This window comes from Mirounga leonina, unplaced genomic scaffold (genome assembly GCF_011800145.1).
Source record: "Mirounga leonina isolate KUSES-001 unplaced genomic scaffold, KU_Mleo_1.0 Mir_175, whole genome shotgun sequence".
Classification (NCBI taxonomy): domain Eukaryota; kingdom Metazoa; phylum Chordata; class Mammalia; order Carnivora; family Phocidae; genus Mirounga; species Mirounga leonina.
In genome coordinates, this window is record NW_023270453.1 from 6,246,165 (window position 1) to 6,253,951 (window position 7,787).

The following is a 7,787-nucleotide window of genomic DNA, read 5'->3' on the forward strand; positions in this document are numbered from 1 at the left end:
TAATAAAGAAGACAATTAACATCTCTATCTATTCACAGTTAGGATGTAGTATATTAATTAGCAAAATCACTCAATTAACAGCACTCAGTGAAATATACCACTTGTTTCTCACCTTTACTCATCTATTTGAACACATAAACAATAGTCACATTAGAAAGTGTCTAAAACCCTAGAATGTGTCCCTAACTTATGTTTCAACAGCACTAAGAATAGGTGCGCTGTTATAGAGTGCATATATAGACATAATCTGTGTAGACATGATCTATTCACTCCATTTAATTATATCACACAATTGTAAACTTGTACTCACAAATAAGCATATATAGAAATGTCTTCTCCCTTTACACGTTTTTGAGGCTCAGAAAGGTTAAGTAATTGCCTCGGGACACATAGCTATTGTTAGTAGTAAAGCTCAGGTTTTAACCTAGGTTGGGGTGTCTTCAGAATCTGGATTTTTTTTTTTTTTTTTTACTGCTATGCTAGATGGCCTCCTAGGAATGTGTAAATGTCACAGAATAATCAGAGATGTGGTTAAATACTTATATACAAGGTTAGTCATCTTAGCATTATTTCAAATAGTGAAAAATTAGAAACAACATAAATGTCTAACCATTGAAAATGATAAATGATTTATGGTACAAGAGAATATTATTACCCCATTATTATGTTTTTCAAAAAACAGAGCCGTTTGAAGATACTTATAATCCATTGCAAAGCAGAGAAATAAAAACAGCTTACAAGTCAATAGGGACAATATCAGTCTTATTTTTTTAAGAAAAAAAATGTGCATACATAAAGCGTATAGGAAAAAAAAACAAGACTGGAAGTGAATAGACCAAAACATTTTCAGATATTATTTCTGTTTCTTGATTTGGGATAATGAATGATTTTAATTCTGTATATTTCTCTGTATTTTAAAAATTACCTACAATGATCATACATTAGTTTTATAATTAGTAAATTCCATTTTCTGAAAGAAATGTACAAATAATTCTTTAGCTTATTGAAATCCTTTCTTCAAACCATTCAGCAAATATTTACCAAGTAGCTACCATCTTCCCTGTGCTATGAATCAAGGCAGGATACAGAGTGCTAATACATGGGCTCTGCCTTCAAGGAGCTTCCAATCTAGTTAAGAAATGGAGAAGGGCATACATATTGAGTATGAAAATGATCCACACTAAGTATATACTCAACATCTCCTATGTTCTAGATTCTGAGTTAATCATAGTCTCCTTTATTCCAGACAGTTCTGTGAGGCTGATGTTTTTATTCTCATTTTACTTAAGAACTGAGGCACAGAGAAAGCTGCCTAAAGTAATGGTGGGGCTGACATTCATAGTGCTGGCTAGCTGGTTCCCCAACGTTTGCTATTCCGACTGCTTGTGGGGCTTCTCAGGATGAGAATCTGGAGCCCAGAGAGATTTATCTTCTGGTGAAACCAGAATTGCAGTTTAAATGGAGAGATTGATCCACTTTGACAAGTTTAATGAACTGATCCCCGCCCCCTACCCCTGGCCTATACAGGATTAACTGAATTGACAGGTTGTTTTATTGTCACCTGAAAGCCAGAGATTGATAGGAAACGAGTGTGTGTGTGTATGTGTGTGTGTGTGTGTGTGTCTTCCCTATAGCCTCTATAGAATGAGATCATATTTAACCACTGGTTTGTTCATTTATTCAATCAATATGTACCTTCCACCTTGTAGGTAGCAACAACTAGGTATGGTACTGAGGATATATGTAAGATGGAATTAGTACCCTGTAGATGCTCACAGTGGGGGTGATCTGCTGAACAATTAGTTATAAAATGTGTGTGAGAAGTGCTGTGACAGAGGGGTACAGATGGGCTGAAACCCCACCAAGAAAGAAGCTTTTAACTCTTCCTGTGGAAATCAACTAGATTAGAAGCTTACTGAAGGCAGCAGCTCAGTTTATTTTCCCTCCTCTCTTTGGAACTCTCAGTTTCACATCACAACAGAAGCTCAACACATGTGAGCTAAACTGTGGAAGTTGAAGAAGACAAGAGTCAAGGAAGGTCATCATTTAAGTTTACATAACCAATCTAGGCACTTTCCACTTGGTCTTTTCCTCAGAGCAGTTTCCATTTTCCCCCACTACCATCAGTCCACATCTTCTGAAGATAAGACAACTCTTAAGAGCAGCATCAGGAGACCCAAAAGAACAACTATGTTTTCTTCCCTCTTAATCTCGGATCAGTCACAGAAGCAGGGAACATGTAAGCATTATGGTTCTCCATCCTACTCTATCTGGATCCATGGATATCAGGATCTTCTCTATGTTCTATAAATCTACGTTACCCTTTTCCCAATTAAATTACACTTTCTTTGCTCTAGCCCACCCAGTGATGGCACTCGGTCTCATGCATGCCAGTGAGGTTCCCACTCCCAACCTTTGCTCGCATCATTTTTACTACAAATGCCCTCCTCTTTCCCTTCTCCCAACTGATCCATGATACCCACTTTGCTATCAAATTCTCAAATGTCTGTGGTATTTGACCGACTACCAAGAATTTACCTTGCTGATTTACTTCCAAAAATTTGTCAAGATACTTACATGGGGCTTACAGAAACTTTGTCAATAAATTAGAAAATCTGGAAATAGTTGAAATACCATCTATTGAAAAGAAATCAGGAAACATCAACATGATGAAGTACTATGCAGCCATCAAGGATTGCCATTTCCAATCCTTGAGTATTTTAAATGGAATTATCCCTATTCACTCAGGCCTGGTTTGTACTGTGTAGCTCCCCCCCCCCCCCCCCCCCACTTTATCTCTGAACTCTTCCATTTTCTACCCTCCAGCTACACTAGCTTTCTTTTTCTTCTTGGAATATGTCAATCCCATTTCCACCTTGAGATCTTTGTATTGGCATTCTTCTCCCCATATCTCTCCATGGCTGACTCTTCCTTGCCATTCAATTCTCAGTTTGAACATCTCCTCCACAGAAAGTCCTATCCTGGCCACCTAATCTGGGGGTCTGCAAACTTTTTCTGGTAAAGGGCCAGATAGTGAAACACGTAGGCTCTGCAGGCCAACAGGCAATGCCTTCAATGCTTTGAGCAACTGTTCTCATGGAAAACCAATGATCTTTTTTTATATTTAGAAATGTGAAAACTGTTTTTAGCTCATGGGCCATACAGAGACAAGATGGCAGACAGGATTTGGCACAGACCATAGTTTGCCTGATCTCTGATTTAATTTAAAGAAGCTTTTCTGGTCATTCTTTTTTTTTTTTTTTAATAATGTTTTTAGTGTTTTTTTTTTTTAATTTTATTTATTTGAGAGAGAGAGTGAGAGAGATTGAGCACAAGAGGGGGTAGGGTCAAAGGGAGAAGCAGACTCCCCGCTGAGCAGTGAGCCCGATGCGGGACTCGATCCTGAGACTCCGGGATCATGACCTGAGCCAAAGGCAGTTGCTTAACCAACTGAGCCACCCAGGCACCCTTCTCTGGTCATTCTTGATTACAATGTCCTGCTATATTTTTACCATAGCACTTATCACTACCTACAATTTTATTTGTTTGTTTATTAATTGTTTATCTTCCTGCAGTAGAGTGGGAACATTGCCTATCTTGTTCACTGCTCTATGCCTAGTACCTATGAGAGTGATTGGGACATAGCAGCTGCTCAACAAATATTTGTTGACTGAGTGGTTAAATTTCAAGGCAGACTATATGCTCTTTGGGGGCAGGGGCCAAAAGAGAATCATCTCTGCATGATTCATAGTACCTAAGAGATTATGTTAGATTTTTGTTCTATGAATGAAGAGCTCTTCAAATTTGGCCTGTGCTACTATGATTTTGTATAAGCCCACTTCAAATAAATTGCTCTATTTTCAAAAGAAGCAAGAGTAAAACCTTTGTCTTCATGAATTTAACATTTGTGGTTGTCTCTTTGCAGGTAATGCATAAGTTCATGACATGAAACAATTTGCAATTTTGCTGAGAGATTAATTTGAATCCTAGAAATTGGTGAATAGGACTCACTCTCTTAGAGACTAATGTGGCCAGAAGCCAGGGTGCAGCCCAGGATGTGTGCATTTGGGGGTGGGGTGGGGCTCAACTTATGATCTTGTGTGTGTATGAAAATATGTTTCTTCTGCAAGAGAATATTATAAATGTTGCTTGAAATAAAAACAACTTCTAGAATGATAAGGTGGTGAAGGAGACTAAAAAAAGTATTATTAGTTTTTCGCCAGAAAATAGACCTTTTGGATTAAGAGTGAAATCTTAAATTCCTTGGTGACTAGAAGCTATGATAGAAACAAGCTAACCATATGTTCTTTAGGAAAATTATAAAAAGCGAGATTTGTGAAATGGATTTGGTAAGTGTTTGCAGCCAGGACAGAAGCTGATCATCAAGTGAGAGTTGGATCATTTACATATACTTTTGCAGTTAGATGAAACTACATTGTATAGAGAAAATGATATATAATGGTGATCTTTATGAATTTGTGATTTTCAAGGGTTTCAGAAACTTTCCCTCATGAGTTAAAGAATCTGTTGTTGTTTAATGAATGCACAAGAAGTTGGCATCTTCATAAACAAGAGGTAGAGATTAACCTATAAAAAAGAATTAATTAGATAGGATGGTAGGACTGGCAGAATGTGAAGATAGGGGATGCTCTGTCCTGTTGTTGAAGGATCTATTTCTCTGCTCTTTCCTCAGCCCCCTTCATATTTCACTCTCCTCACTAAACACTGTTGATCTCTGCCCCTCAATTCTCCTGCCAGCCATTTTCCCCTGGAAATGTTTTACCATTAACAAATGCCTTGCTGTTTAATGTTCTCTCTGAAAGTTCAGGAAATGACATACACAATGTCTAATTATTAGCTTGCACAGTATGACCAGTGTCAACATTGTTATGTTTTGCATAATTTCATGGACAGAATCTGTTTTACTTAAATACCATCAGACTAATTTACTCTGGATCAATGGGCAAGCTGATAACAATTACAAGATGATTGTGTAGACAGAGCCTATTCTGGGGGCAAATCTGTTTCATCTAAATGATCAAAAAATAATAGCATAATATTTGATATATTAACTGGTGTACTTCATTCCTGGCATTCCCTTGAACCTCTTGCCTTTCCCCATTTCAATCAGTGGCATGCCACTGGTTAATACATTAAAATATTTATCCTGCCACATTTAGATCATTTGATTTAAATTTAGGGAATAAGAGTACAATTCTTTTTTGTTTTTTAAAGATTTTATTTTTAAGTAACCTCTTCACCCAACATGGGGCTCAAACTTACAACCCCGAGATCAAGGGTCATATGCTCTACCAAATGAGCCAGCCAGGTGCTCTGAGATTATGATTCTTAACTCTTTCAAAGCTGAAACCCAAGGATAAAATCTTTGGATTTGGAAGATATATACAATTAGGTGTTTTTTTCCTGGAAATAGATAAAAGTTGTCTAGACTGGTAGATGGAGAAGGATAGCTGGAATGGAAGCAAGGGAGCTGAGATTTATGTCTCAGAAAATGGACCTGGTACTCTCCCACTATACCAGACTGACAGTCCCGGATGGGAATGAAATAGGGTGAAAGAACTTCAGATGGTTTTTAGGAATCCGCAAGCAGAGAGTAATTTTGCCCTGTGCTTCCTGGGTACTACCCAAAAAAGCAGCAAGACCTCAGGTTGCCTGCCCTGCAGGGAATGTATTTAATTATCCATTCACTCATTTGCCCACTCAGCATGTATTTTTCTGCTTACCCAGTGGTAGGCACTGTATTTAGCAATGGGAATACCAATGTGTAGAAACATGGCCTAAGAGCAAAAGTGTAGGGCCTGATACTGTTCAACAAAACTCTTTGTCCACAGTTTGCCCTGCCAGGCTGATGGTAATTCATTCCTCCAGTGTTCAGGATAAAACCTTGACATCATTTTTGACTCATCTTCTCACACCCTATATCCAATAAGAGATTCTGTTGGCTCTACCTTCAAAATACATCCAGAATCAAAAACTTCTCCCCACCTCCATTGCTACTGAAATGGGTCCCCTTGCTCCAACTTTCCTTCTGTAGTATGTTTTCAACATACAACCAGAGCAGTCCCTTAATGAACTAAGTCAGATTATGTCACTCTTCTGCTCAAAACTCTCCATGAATTCCCCATTTCACCCAGAGTAAAAGCCCATCCAATTCCCTTTCTGAATGTGTCTCTTGCTTTTCTCACTCTTGCTCACTGTGCCACAGTGACCTCCTTGCTATTCCCTGAGCAGGTTTGCTCCTATCCCCAAGCCTTTGCACCTGCTCTTCCCTCTGCCTGGAATGCCCTTTCCCTAACTACCCCTTGACGAACTTCTTCACCTCTCTCCTCTGCTCACATATTACCTTCTCAATGAGCTCCATTCTGACAAGCCTACTTAAAAATTCAAACCATGACCCCTAGCCTGCACTCCTAAATCTTCTTTACCCTGCTCTGCTTTATTCCAAAGCACTTAACTTCAAACATACTATGTTATTAGACTTATTTATTATGCTTATTATTTATCATTTATTTCCTCATCCTAGAATGCATCCTTCACAAAGCCAGAGGTTTTAGTCAGTTTTGCTCACTAAAGTATCCCAAGAGTCTAGAAAGGGGCCTGGAACAAAATGAAACTCATCCTCAAGCTCAGAAGATACTTGCCGGTAGAGATTGTTGAATGAATTCCTTCAAAGTACAGTGTAGGAAGCAGTCAAATGATTTCTCAAGCATGTAAAAGCACAATAGTAGTGGAAGGTCTTAGTCCCATGAAGTTCCCTGACCAGGGAGGCATGGAGGAGGACTAAGAAATGGCTGAGAGATTGAAGTCAGCGCAGGGGGTATTACAGCAGTGAATGCTGTGGATCAGTGATGGGGACCCAAAGAATGAGGGTTATTGAAGTAACCGAGTGAAAGGCAGGGAGAGATCAGATGGTGTTGGCCACCCGCAATCAGACAGCCCACACCATGCCAGGACTCTATAGTTATGTAGATGTAACTTTGGGTAAAAGGCAGATTAATTCTTCTTCTCACGGCAGAATATGGGTTACAAATGAAAGTAATGTCACATACAGAAAACATTACATGCCTTGTGCACTTGAGTTGTGTGGACTGAGATTTGTACCTTCTATGAAAACAACTTGGCCAACTTCTGTGATTTCTCAGTAAACTTGGATCTAGTCAAATATCGTGTAGCAGACAAATGAAGTATGCTACTGATAATGAATAAATGAAGTAGAGAGAAAAAAATGACAGCCTTTTACCATTTTTCCTTAGTGCAGAAAGTCAACTTTTCATGTCATGAACTGTTTTAACGGTCTTCTTTTTCAGATTTTCAGATTGTGGTGTAATCACAGAAGTCTGATATTAGAATTCTATCATTAGATGATATTTATTCCAATATCCTGTCTTGCTTGTTCTAATAGGCACAGTGTACTTACCTTGCAGACAATTAAATGGGAAGTTTGCTTCCATTTATGCATTTAAAAAAACCTTACTAAATACTTACCATATGTGAGACATTCTCTACAAATGAAGCGCATACAAGCTGAATTGCCAGCAACCTCATGGATTTCTCCATCTGTGTTCCACTGGGACATCAAGAATAACATATCTAAAATGAAACTCATCCTCAACCTTTAAATCCACTTTCCCTCTGTTCCTTAACTTGGCTAACGTCCACTCCATCCATCTAGTCAGCCAAACCAGAAACCCTGGAGGCCTTCTAGCACAGTTCTACTCAAAGTGTGGTCTGTGGATGAGTGTTGCACCACAGATTACACTGTGGCA